This window comes from Astatotilapia calliptera, chromosome 19 (assembly GCF_964374335.1).
Source record: "Astatotilapia calliptera chromosome 19, fAstCal68.1, whole genome shotgun sequence".
NCBI classification, from domain to species: Eukaryota; Metazoa; Chordata; class Actinopteri; order Cichliformes; family Cichlidae; genus Astatotilapia; species Astatotilapia calliptera.
In genome coordinates, this window is record NC_137440.1 from 1,430,455 (window position 1) to 1,443,843 (window position 13,389).

The 13,389-nt window shown below is 41.5% G+C and overlaps 1 long non-coding RNA gene across 1 annotated transcript; it reads right to left on the bottom strand.

The window, feature by feature from the left end:
• Window positions 1-4,809: 4,809 nt before the first annotated feature.
• LOC145422283 (uncharacterized) lies at window positions 4,810-13,123 on the bottom strand. The gene is made up of 3 exons (XR_013903556.1): window positions 12,993-13,123; window positions 5,539-5,663; window positions 4,810-5,393 (listed from the first exon to the last, which is right to left on the bottom strand). It is a non-coding gene; the product is annotated as an uncharacterized LOC145422283 (long non-coding RNA).
• Between the last annotated feature and the right edge of the window lie 266 nt (window positions 13,124-13,389).

Genomic DNA, 13,389 nt, shown 5'->3' on the forward strand with positions numbered 1-13,389 from the left:
TTTTCATGTGACGTATGACCCTGAAGGTAAGCGAGTCATGGACTAAAGTAAAACAGTATGTTGGATGTGCCATGCAATGCTCAATTACATTGGTGGGAACTAGTGTGTTAGCGCAGTTAGCTCGTTAACGTGTTGGCCGTCTAGCCCCATGCACGGGGCGATCGGCGGTAGCTCGTTAACGGAGATTTGCCGTGTTGTGGCGTTAAGGTCATTTCAACGAGATTAACCTGAAAGCACTAGTGGGAACACAACGAATATGACTGCACATTTACGCCGACATCATCCTAGTGCAAAGACAAAAACAATAAGCATGCTACTAACTTTAGCCGAGTCATTTAGACAGCTGTTAGCACATGATTCTCCTTATGCTGCTGAGAATATAGCCCAGAAGAAGCGGATAGTATAGCTTTTATTTTGGAAAGAGACATTTCTCTGTAATAAACTCTCTTTTCCAAAGATGAGTGATTCCTCAATCAGATACAGGGCTCGCAAAATCGCTAGCCCGACGTCCCGGAGCTAGCGATTTTTTTCAGACGGGCTACCAAAATCTATCTCTTCCCTGCCCGTCGGGCTATTGTAGGAAGGAAAAATATATGTCAATGCTTTTGCATTCTTTCAGAAATGTAGCTGGGTAATTATGTCATTGGCATCGGTGAGCCACTGTCAATATGTGACATATTGAAGTCGCGTTTGAATTTGCGCTTATTTTTTGCTTTCACTTTGCAATCGTGCGAACTGTGTATAGAGAGCGACAGCACTGATCTGTGAGTGATGATAATTTGTGCACCAATTCCTCTGACATGGTCTTATTAATTGTTAGCTTACTATGCAAACATGACAAGTGAAATCTCCCGCAGCTTAAACATGTGAGAGGTTGATCGCGCAGAGAATCGCTGAGCTTATGTGAGTGAGTGTGTAAAAGCATTTCAGTTCTGCTGAGCCAAATAAGACAGGTCAGGGTGAAGAAGTGACAGCCAAAGAAAAGCTTACCACAAAACGGAGAAGTTATGACAAATCAGACTATAAAGCAAAAAGAAAGTGCAGCTTTATGGTTTCATGGACAAAAGAATTTCTGTGGCTGCAATATGACGAGCTAAATAACCAGGGCTGCACATAAGTGGTCCGCAGGTGCGCATTCGCTGTCAAAATAAAAAACACGCACAAGGGTTAGTTAAAAACTGTACTTTTGAGTTAAAATATATATTTATAATTTTAATAAATGACAAATTAAAAAGGCATGAACATTTTTTTTGTATCGAAAAAATATCGAACCGTGACACCAAAGTATCGAACCGAACCGAACCGTGAATTTTGTGTATCGTTGCACCCCTAATACATATATATATACATATGCTTTGACTGATCTGTGTATGACCTCAGTTTGGCGAGTACAACTCAAAAGACTTCTTCATGCAGCTGTGGAGAAACTGATGTTTGTACAAAACACCTGAAACTGCGTCGAAATGATTTATTTACAAAAACTTACATTAAATGTAATATTATTGTAAAAAAGTCTCTGACATCTTATATTTCCTGTTAATCTTAGACCATTTAGTGAAGCTGTATTTGATTAGCATGAGTAAGATACGTACATGCATGTTCACATTCCTGTGTGAAATGACTGAAATAAAAACAAGCTGGCTAGGGCGCACCAAACATTTGTGCCCATGGACCATGAGCATGGAAATCACACATGCTTGTACTGAATATATGGAAAGTTGTTGTATTTTTTTCTGCTTTCTAATTTTTCTGTTCTTGTGTCATCTGATGTGAAATATGTTTTTGTGTAATTTATGGGTGTTGGATTAATTATATGTGGAATAGAAACGTGTCCACTTCAAATGAGAAAGTCCTGTGATGTCTGTTATTGTCTTAGGGGGACTTTTGTCCTTTCTTTCTGTCACTCCAGGTTAAATAATGAGGCACATCAGGCTCATGATATTTAAGGACTACATGGCTCTGCTCTTTCTGACAGATTGTTGGTAATACAGCCTCTTTGAAGCTGCTGGCTCTTGTGCACTTTGTTCTCTAACTTTGTTTGTCTATTTCCCAGCTGCCTGTCAAAAACCTGCTTGACAATTATTCTCTCTTGGTTTTTCAAGCACCGCCAGCTACTCCTGAGTATTCAACTGACTGCTACTCAGTTTATTTATTGACCTCTCGCTTAGAGATAGGATGAGGAGTTCAGTCATCCGAGAGGATTTCAGAGTAGAGCCACTACTTCTCTATGTCGAAAGGAGCCAGTTGAGGTGGTTCAGGTATCTGATTCGGATGCCTCCTGCGTGAGGTGTAACAAACTGCAGCTAAACCAGGTCCTGGAAGGTTTAATCCTACCTTGCATTTAGTCCTGGAATAGCCCTAATCTTTCTCTGGGAAATGAGTTCATATAATCCAGTTGTAGGCCAAGTGTGGGGCCGTTTCAAACCATGACTGAGAAAGCTGGTTTAATACTTGTCGAGGGAACCATTCATGAATTGAAACCATTACAACTCCATTTTGTTCGAAGGTCCATCGTTCGGTCTCTAGATGGCAGCATTACTCTTTCAGTTATTAAACATCCATTCATTTATTCTCTTCCACTCGTCCAATTTTAGGGTCACAGTGGGGCTGGAGCTTGTTCCAGCTGTCATGGAGAGAGGCGGGCCTGACGGGTCTAACACAGACGGACAGACGACACAGCATCAGTGCATTTGAATATTGTTATTGTAGTCTTTAACCTATATTATACAGCGCCCTGAGGCAACTGCTGTTGTAATTTGGTGCTATCATAATAAAATACAATTAAATGAAATAACCAGTGTAATATAACCAGTGTAATATAACCAGTGTAATATAACCAGTGTAATATAACCAGTGTAATAACAACGTGCTCAGTGCTTCTGAATGTGTATTAGAATTTCACACATGATAATGTTGAAGCACCATGAACTCTCCACTTGTCTGATTAATGACTGATATCTGAGAATGTTTTAAACAGCTGTGATGCAGCAGTTTACTCTGCTTCATTCAGAAACACTTTGACTATTTATACATGGTCATCATCTGACTCATAACAAATAAATAGAAGTAGTTGCAGCATGGTGGTGCGGTGTTCCCTCACACCCCTCCTGAGTTTGAGTCCCCGATCTGCCTCCGATATTTCAACATTATTGCATTTTGTTAAAAAATCCAGGTCTGACTTGGTAAAAGAAAAAGAAAAGCTTGGGTTGTTTTATGATTGGACACCATGAAGGCGTAGTTTTATTCAGATACATTATTGTGCAGTCATATTTGTAGCACAGGTACTGAGCTGCTGTCTTTATTTGGGAGCACTCTGAACCGTCGTGGTCTGTGTCCTCGCTGGCTTCATCTGCCGTTTCCGGTTGTTTTCCCATCACCCCGAGCTCTCTGTCTCTCCCCTCTTCTGTGTGTGCATGCCTGTGTTTTTGTCTTTGTGCAGCATCGGGCCTTGGGGTGGTTCCCACTCACACCTGCTGATAGTCACACTCACCTGATGATCCCATCACAGGGCACTATTTAACAGAGCGGCTGAGCTTGAGTCGATGCTGGATCACTGAATGGCAATAGTCAGCGTGACCAGGGGAACTTATCATGTCTCGTCTCTGTTCCTTTTCTGCCCAGGAACCACGGAGAGCTTTGGAAGGACCTTTTCTAAAGAATTCTGAGGAAACTGTTTGGGAGACGGATCCCTGCACTGGGACCTCGGGTGATCACTAAAGGAATGCTGTTTTGTTGGAATTGTTTGCACCCTGTTTCTACACTAAACTCACTGTTACCGTTCAGGAAGTCCTGCGATTGGGTCCGGTTTTTGGCCACTTCCTTTGGCCACAGATTTAACAAGAACCTGATACTCAAAAGTATAAACATTTGCTCCTTTTGATGCAGTATTAACGTAATAATCTACTGGGGGTGTCACCCTTCACTACTCTGCCTGAAAGCATGGATGGATTGATCCAGATCCAAATAAGAGCAAATTATATTGCTTTTCAAAGAATTCAGTTTGAGTTTTCTAGATAAAAGCCACCACTTCCACTTAAAATCGGTGCCTGTCCCATATTTACTGTAGGGTTAAACCAAAGCAAAGACACTTGCATCCATATTGCCTATAGATCAGTTTGTATTTAACAGAAGGGCATGCACCAGTCATGTAACAGAAATCTAAAGAATACTCCGTTATCGTCCTCTTTCAATTCAGTTTCGTTTATATATCACAACAACGGTTCCCTGAAGGCGCTGTGTACTGTAAGGTAAAAGCTCCACAATAGTACAGAGAGAACTCGGAGCAGGTACTTGGTGACAGTGGGAAGGAAAAACCAGTCACTGCAGATGAAGCTTTCTCATCTTATCTTTTAAGTACAAACACCATTTATTCAGAAGAAAAGAAATAATTAATTATCTTAAGCACAAAACATTTGTATCTACGCCGTGATTTACCCACATCGTGTGCAGGAAGTGGCAGCAGGAAGAAAATAACCCTTCAGGAACATATTTATGGAAACGTGAGTCTTTCGGCACGGACAAAAAACCAAAAACCAAATGATGTCAATAATAATAACAGTTTTGCTCTAGATAAATAACCTTTTGTACAAATAAATATTGCCGTTATTGAACTGCAGCTGCGATACAGTCCTGTGCAAGACTTGAGACACTCATTTCATGTTATTTTGCTTTAAAGGACCTAGACCTGTCCACTCATGGTCATTTGGAGGCTTTTAATTATTAATTTAATAATTTTTTTAATCCAGGGTGATATGGTTTTACAACATACACCTTTAATGACTTTAAAACACAAGAACTGGGAGCATAAGATTAAATATGTTTTGGATTTTATTTAATCCACACAGAGTCAGAATTGGACTTGCAGGGTCAAACATATACATACACTTCCACTAATATTTGCTTCACGTAGCATCAACCAGCTTTGGGTATAGTTATGGCTCAATCTTTATTTTTGGTTTGTAATTGGTTGATTTCCTGGTATGAACGTCACTTTTAAGCATAGTCCACATATTCGGTTAAGATGAATGCTGGGGCTTTGTTGTTGTGATTATGGGCTATATAAATAAAACTGAATTTAATTGAATTCCTAATCATTTAATTAGTTTTATTCCCAGTAATTCTAACTCCCAGTTAAATAACAGAGTTGTTCCTCGCCAGCAGATGGAGTCTCCAAGAAGTCTCCATCAGTCAATCTGAACTGTCGTCCCATGAGAAGCTATAAACCCGGGGAACAGCTTCCCCTACCTGTGACAGAGGAGAAGGAAAGCTCCTGGCTCCTGACAATTGGGGTGTGGGCTGTGGGGTGGCTGTAGCCAGGAGGTAGCGCAGGTCACCTACTGATTGGAAGGTTGGTGGTTCGATCCCTGGCTCAACCAATCTGCATGCCAAGTATTCTTGGGGAACATAATAAGCCAAAGTTGCTCTCCAATGCAAACATTATGTGTGAATGTAGTTAAGAAGCACGAAGTACAGCGAATGTGGCATGTTGTATAGAGTGCTTTGAGTAGAAAAGTGCTATATAAGAATCAGTCCATTTACCTCTCAGGTGGAGTGGGAGCCTGAGTTGGTGCTGGACGTTGAGAGATACTGACTAGTCTTAGCCAACACATGGCTCAGGCTCTGGAACCAGGGGTTGGACTCTGTTTGAGTCTGGAGTTGAGAAACTAGAAAAATCAAATTCCTCAAGTTATTTGAGATGAGTTCTGCCAGTCCACAGCAAACCATTGCAAAAGACAACCTTGGAGGGGCATGCTGACCAGACGTACGATCAAATAAATCTCATTCACATAGAATAAATAACCAGATCAGTCCTACTGATTTTCCGTTTGTTTTTCAGTTGCCTCTGTTTATTTGGATGTTTGCTGTCTGTCTGTCCTTTCAGACAGATCAATACTTCTTTCATACTGCCTGCCAGTCACTTAGCCAAACAAAGGAACACATGATATGTGTCAGTTCCTTTTACTATGGGCCAGATTTCTTTCTTTGAAGTAAAATGCCAGCTTTGATGGGTAATGAACAGTGAGTTTCCAATGAGTTGTAGGGAGGTACCAGTGCATCTACCACATTAAGGTTGATTTCTGCAATCCTTTTATAAGCTTGCAGTAAAATCATAGCATCAAACTAGAGAGAAAAAGTCTGTGCTGGTATGCATTGTACAATCACATTTTGACAAACGTCTGACATGACAAACACTCTTATCTACTTCGCTGTTATGTTACTGATCAAGTTTCACTCTTTGAAGACTCCTTCAGTCACTCGGATGAGTGACGAAACGTTTCTCCCACTGAGAGCATCCACATGATCAGAATCAAATCCTTTGGGACTGACTGACCTGGATGATTGAGCAGGCATCAAGACATAAAATCAGCCTTTATTGTTGGGCCCAAACTCCAGGGTTCACGACTAGAGCTGGGCGATATGAGATTTTTTCATATCACGATGTTTTTTTCATTTCAGGCGATAACGATATCTATCACGATATAAGCCAAATAACTATATTTGTAAGATTTAAATGTGCCGTTGCTCACAAGTAAAATGTGAAATAATCAGCAGCTTGTTTTTATTTAAATATTTATTTCCCATAATAAGTTCAACAGGGTAGATGTACTTAAGGAACATGAGACTTTTTCAGATAAATAAAGGCAAATATTGCAAACTACACAAAAGGCAGCCGCTAAAGCGTTTAAGTTTCAAAATAGAACAAACAAAACAGACTAAACTGTCAATTCCACTTAGAAACAAAATATTAATTCTAAAAATAAATCTTAGTTTGTTTTACAGAAGAACAGACAAAACTGACTAACTTTTGTCAATATCAAATAAACTGAGAACTAAAAGGAAATTCTCAATCTCTCCTTGTTGTATAGCTGAGCTTTTTAAACAGTTGTAACAGTTACTTTAGTCTGACAAAAGCTGAATGACGAATTAGCGCTTCCAGTCAGAGACTGAGGCTACGTCCACACGTACACGGGTATTTTTGAAAACGGAGATTTTCCGTTTTCGTTTTAAAAAATAATCCCGTCCACACATAAAGGCAGAAATGAAGGAAAACGCTGCTATGAACATGCCAAAGCAGCAGGTGGCGCTAGATTCCTAACCGTGCAGAAATGTTGGCCAATCAGAAGTCTAGAAGCCTCGGTGGGAAAAAGTAAACAAAGCTGGGGCATAGAAGCAGAACCGAGTCGTATGTGTGGAGGGACAGTAACTGTGTGTATATGTAAGCATTTAAACACTGCAGAGAGTAGAATTAACAGTATTGTAGAAATTCATTTCACCGAAACAATAACGTGGCGCACAGTGTGACGCATGCACCAGTTTATTGTATTTCCAGACTTGCTTTCGGCACAATTTACAGTGCAGCTACTCTGTTTTTTGTCAGACTTGAAATAGCCGAAATACCTTCACACTACGGAACTTCTATGGCTCTTCCGTTTGACAATCTCTCCGGCGTTGGAACCATCATCTGTTTTCTCTTCGGTCACGCTCGGTTGATTTTTCTAGTCGGCACACTCATTTCCTCCATTACCCGCTGGCTGCTTCCCAAACAAACACACGTGCGGCTTGGCACTTGTGCTGTACGTAACAAGTCACGCGACGTGACGCTGCGGCTGTGATTGGTTCGGCTCTGCGCTACTTAATTTGGATTGGCTGACCTTTTTTTTTTTTTTTTTAAGAGGACAAGAGCGGCGAGGTCTATCGCGATAGCTTAATTTCTCTATCGAGTAAAAGTTATATCGCGATACATATCGTTATCGTTCTATCGCCCAGCTCTATTCACGACACATTACATAGAAAACTGAAAATGATTATTCTGCAGAAGAACGTCCACCACCAGTGTTATATGATTAGTATTACTGTGGAAGATGTTTGGGGCTCAGCTCAAACATTTCGTGGTGTTTGATCAACATTATATTCTATAAAAGCATAAACTGTAATGCTATTAATAACAACATTTAAGAAAAACAAGCCTCCATGACCACCAGGAGGTTGAACTTTCCACATTTGGTCAACCAGATGCTTTTTCTGAGATGCTAATCTGAAAATGCTAGCTGACCCGTTTTATTCATCTGGATTTTACATCTCCTCTCCATCATCAAGGCTGTCTTTGTTCACATACTAAAGCAGTCATTTAAAAAAGGAGAAAAAAAACAGAGAGTGTAGTTGGCTCTCGAATTGAAAATGAAGCCACAGATAAAACAGATGGAAAGTTCAGGAAAGAAAAGGACAGAATCTGATAGTGATGTGGAAGAAGAGGATGAAGGACTGAAGCTAGTCGGACCAGTTCAACCTGTAAATCTTCTGTTAAACATCTTCTGAAGGTCACAAAGAAGATGTTTAAAAATAAAAATGTGAAAGTAGAGGATTATTTTCCACATAAGAAACTGTTTCTGTTGTGTGTGAGACCTCAGCTGAGCAATAAAGGAAAGGGAGCTTATACTGACAAAGAAGTCTGCAGACTGAGAAAAATAGTTGCAAAACTTAAGCAGGAATTTAATAGTGATGAAAAGTATGAAGGTTTCTAATGTTTTGTGTTTCCTGTTGTTTTTATCCTTGCATCTCTGGGCAACTTCAGAGTATCTACTTTAAATCTGAACTGAGCCATAGATGTGTGGAAAAGCATACATGTGTTAATGGTGCAAGAAACACACAGTGACTGTTTAAATGAGACTGGAGGAGAGAATGGGTGGGAGATGTGATTTTGAGTATTTAAACAGAGCTTGTGGTGGACTGGCGCTCCTTTTTTCAAAAGGCTTTCCTGCGAATTTCAGGAGGTGATGAAGGGTCAATTAATGGTGGTGAAGGCAACATATGAGTGTTTTGGTGATTGTGTATGCTCCGAATACACAAGCTTGAAGATGTGTTAAGCAAGTGCAACCCAGAAGTGTTTCTTTTTTTGGCTGGAGATTTTAGCTGTACAGGAAATAATGAGTTAGACAGGAATCCTTTAGAACGTCATGTGTCCTCACAAAAAGCACAATCACGAAGGACAATATAAATGGGCCAGGAGCAGAGATGATGTTTTGTCTGCAGCTAGAATATATTGTTTCAGACATAATTTTGGAATTTTTAAAGAGTGTAACATACATCCTCGTGCTCTTGCTTCTACTTACTGGCATTTTAACACTGCTTTGTTATTATATACACATTTTAAGACAGATTTCGGTTTTTCTGGAGCGTGTATAAATCTAGGAAAGATGATTTCATGTCTTTAAGGCAGTGGTGGGATTGTGGCAAAAGTAAAATCAAAGAGTTTTGTCAGCAGTACACTGTCTTTGTCTCATTGGTCTTAGCCAAATTTATGAGAGATCTGGAGAAAGAAATAGGCTCCCTAATGGCTAACGCTGCCCTGCTGGCCCACCCATCCCTGTCAGCACAGATCGCGTTGACCACTGATGCCTCGCTGACCACTGATGCCTTGGTGGGCGCCATGCTGGGACATGGGGACATGCTCTGGTGTCTGCCAACCGCTGGCCTTTTTCAGCCATACATTGCGGGACAACAAGCATAAATACAGTGTTTTTGACAGGGAGTTACTGGCTCTCCACCAGGCAACACGGCATTTTCATTTCTTTCTTGAAGGTCGGCAATTTACTACATATGTTGACCACAAACCTTTGACGTTTGCCCTGTCCAAAGTTTCTGACCCTTGGAGTGCACGCCAGCAACGCCATTTGGCAGCTATTTCTGACTTCACGACGGACATCCAACCATGGCTGACTATTTGTCCCGCGCACTGGTTTCACCTGTTTATGTCAGCACAGACCATTCTGCTATGGCTGCTGACCAGCGTGGTGAATCGGACATCCTTCACTTAAGTCTGCACTGATGGGCCTCATGCTGGAGGACAGACTGGTGTAGGATGGCGGTCCTCCCCTGGTCTATGACGTTTCCACTGACTGCCCACCCCCGTGGTTCCTGTTTCATGGCATCGTTGCGTTTTTGACTCTGTGCACACATGATCACATCCAAGGGTCTGGGCCTCTGTTAAACTGCTCAACTCCAAACTTGTTTGGCCGGGCCTTTGCAAATCTGTTAGAAAATGGGCGGTGGCACCATGACACCATGGTTCCGTGACACCATGCAAAGGTCCATGAGCACACCAAGGCACCTCTTCAGCCGTTTCTCATCAATGGCAAACGTTTGATCACGTGCACGTTGATCTGGTTGGCCCCCTACCACAGTCACAAGGTTTCACACACCTTTTGACTGCGGTTGATCACACCACCCAGTGGCCAGAGGTGGTCCCCCTGGCATCCATGACCGCGGTGGTGGTGACCAAGGCATTTTTGTCGACTAGGTTTCACATTTTGGCCCCCCTGCTGACATTATGTCCGACAGGGGCAACAGTTTGTTTCGGAGCCTTGGTCTGCCATGACTGAGAGCCTGGGAGTCAAGATCCACTGCACCACTGCATACCACCCGCAGGCTAACGGGATGTGCAAGAGTTTCACAGGTCGCTTAAGGCTGCGCTCTACACTTCTTTAACTGATGACGGCTGGGTTGACTGCCTCCCATGGGTTTTGCTGGGGCTAAGGGGGAACTTGGTGCCTCTCCAGCCGAAGTGGTCCTCGGTCAGCCTTTCCGTGTCTCTGTGGAATTCTTGCCCAGGAGCCCCTCACCGTGCTCCCGTTCACTGGTGTTGTCTCCTCACCCTCAAGTGGACTCATTTTGTGTTCTGGGTCCGGTGCACCAGTGCCTGCCTGACACCTTTGTCCTGAAGACTTTAGAGACTTTTAAGTTTGTTTTTGTCTGGCACGATGCACATAGGACACCACTGCGTCCACTGTATGACAGCCCATTTTGGGTCCTTGGATCGGGCCAGAAACACTTTGTTTTGGACTTCAGCGGGTGTAGGGAGACTGCATGTGGACAGACTTAAACCGGCCCATGTTCTTGTGGACAATCAAGTAGCACCGGCCCAGGTCCCCCGCCGCGGCCAGCCTCCTTCCACAGGATTAATGGACTCTGGTTTTCCCTCTAGCAGCACCTCTCAACTGCCGGAGCTCGGGTTTTCTTTAGTCTTTCCTGGCTGCCCACGGTGGTCTCATCCTCCCAGGTTCACCCCTTCTGGCTGTTTGCTTAAGCCCACGCCAAAACAACAGGGAAACACTCTCTCTAGAATCTAAACAAACCCCCACTCTCTCTATTCGCCAGCTCACGCCCCCTTTTCCCCAGACACACCAACAACACTCTCTGTAACTCCCATCCCCCCACAACTTTTTTCTTTTCACTAGAAAAAAAGAAAGGACAGAGCAAGTTAATACTAGGGCTGGGAAATATGAGGAACATCTAATATCACTATATTTTTTGGCTATATCACGATACAATATATATATTGCGATATGTCTTTGCCACAGGTACCAGGGGGCAAAACTGCAGTTTAGGCCTCAGTGAAGTCAAGTTTTTTTTATGTAAAAATGTGTGTGGTATCCACAGAAACCTCAGAATCTCAGCCAAAGCTCATATAAGTAATTTCTTCAGCCACCAAAGACAGCAAAAACAACAAGCAACTAAGTGTCAAATGAGTATATTCAATATATCCAAAGATACTGAATCCCAAGTTGCCCTCCAGGGTTTTCATTGGTGAATGAATGCATGTGATGTTAGACAAAAAGGAGGAAAACGAGCTTGCATTATTTGTCACAGTCCTAGGTCATGAACCCAGCGTTTAGTGTTCTCTGTGCCTCCCTTATGTTTGGTCTCTGTGTTTCTTAGTTGCTCGGTCTCCCCTGTCAGCTGTATCCCCTAGTCAAGTTCGTATCTCAGTGTTACATTTCCTGTTTTACTTTGAAGGTCTGTGTCCTGGGTGAATATATTGAGTTTTGCTTCCCTTTGGTCTCGTCCTGTCTGATTTCTCCCAGCTGTGCTTTTCTTCTGTCTCATTCCCCTCAGTACTCCCCAGTGTATTTAAGCCCTGTGTTTCTCTGTGTCAGTGTCGCATCCTCCCTCATGCTATGTATTTCCTTGTGTGCCTCTTAGTGAAGTTTAGTTTATATTTTTCAGTTTAGTTTAGTCCTGTATCATTTCTGTGTGTCAGCAATAAAGCTGCATTTTGGGTCCTCTTCCTGCCTGCACACAGCCGAATCATGACATTGTTTGGTGTGAACTGGTGAATAAGGCATTTTGTATAAAGCAGTTTTTGCTCTAATAAAGTAGAAAAGCACTTTAATAAGAACCAGTCCATTTGCCATTAAGAACGGGAAACTGGGGGATTCTTTTTGCCTTTTTTAAAATTATATTTCATTTTTTATTTTCATTATTGTTTATTTTTAACATCCTTTTTCAGCTCTGGGGAGAATACACTGTATTGAACACCTGTGCAATGACAAATAAGGCATTCTAATCTATTCTAACTCTCAGTATTTATAACATGTTCACCGTTGTCTGACAGAAATAAAGTCAGCAGGCTGAATCGAAAGCAAATACCATTTCAAAAATATTTGAAAGGTTTCTTTTTGCTTGGTTGAAGCAGGTGTTGAAGCAGATTTTCAATGCCCCTCTTCTTCTCTATTTTTCTTTCTCTCTCCATCTGTTCACTCTCTTTCAAACTTCTGTTTCCTTTTACAATCCATCCTGATTGTTATAACTTAAAAATTTTAAAAATTAAATAAAAATCGAATAAACTATGACAATCAAGTGGACAAACGCTGTAATGATCCACTTGGAAAAATAAATCTGTTGATCATTTTTCTTGGCCTTCAGATAATAGTTATGATTGCTGCAGTGCCAGACAGGACAACCAAAAAAAGAAAAGATTTGAAAGGTAACTCATATTTTTTAAAATGAAGCCTATTTAGCATGTGACTAAAAGACAACAAAACCCTAACCCTACCTCTAAGTGTTTCACCAGTGAGTGGATGCAAAGGGGTTAAATGACATTGATAAGAATCATTGACAAGGTCACAAAATAGCCAAACAAGCAAACATGTGAATGAACTCCAACTCAGTCTTTCGTAAAATTATATAAGATTACGCCACTTGCCCAGACTTACACATTGTTACATATTTGCCCAGTTGAGGCTTGAAATCCTGTTTCTGGTAATAGAGTTCAGCACACTGTGCCACATCTATTGATCTCTTCTCCTCCACGCACATTCTCTATGTGTGCGCAAGACTTCATAGTTTCCATCTGGGCAGTGGAAAAAAGAGAAACATACATAACACACTGATTCAGTATGAAATAAAGTGACCTGACCAATTTTTCTTTTTTAAATATACACTGGTTTGTTAGTATATGCTGTTTGTAATTAACCTTTTTAATTAGCCTTATTTCACATGAGATTAAACGTAAAACAGTTGAACTGGTTGAAACTTACCTTAATTTTAGTGGAGCCCACCAATAAAGCCTGTAAATATACCACTGGGTTCACATAACACATGTTGCTCTTT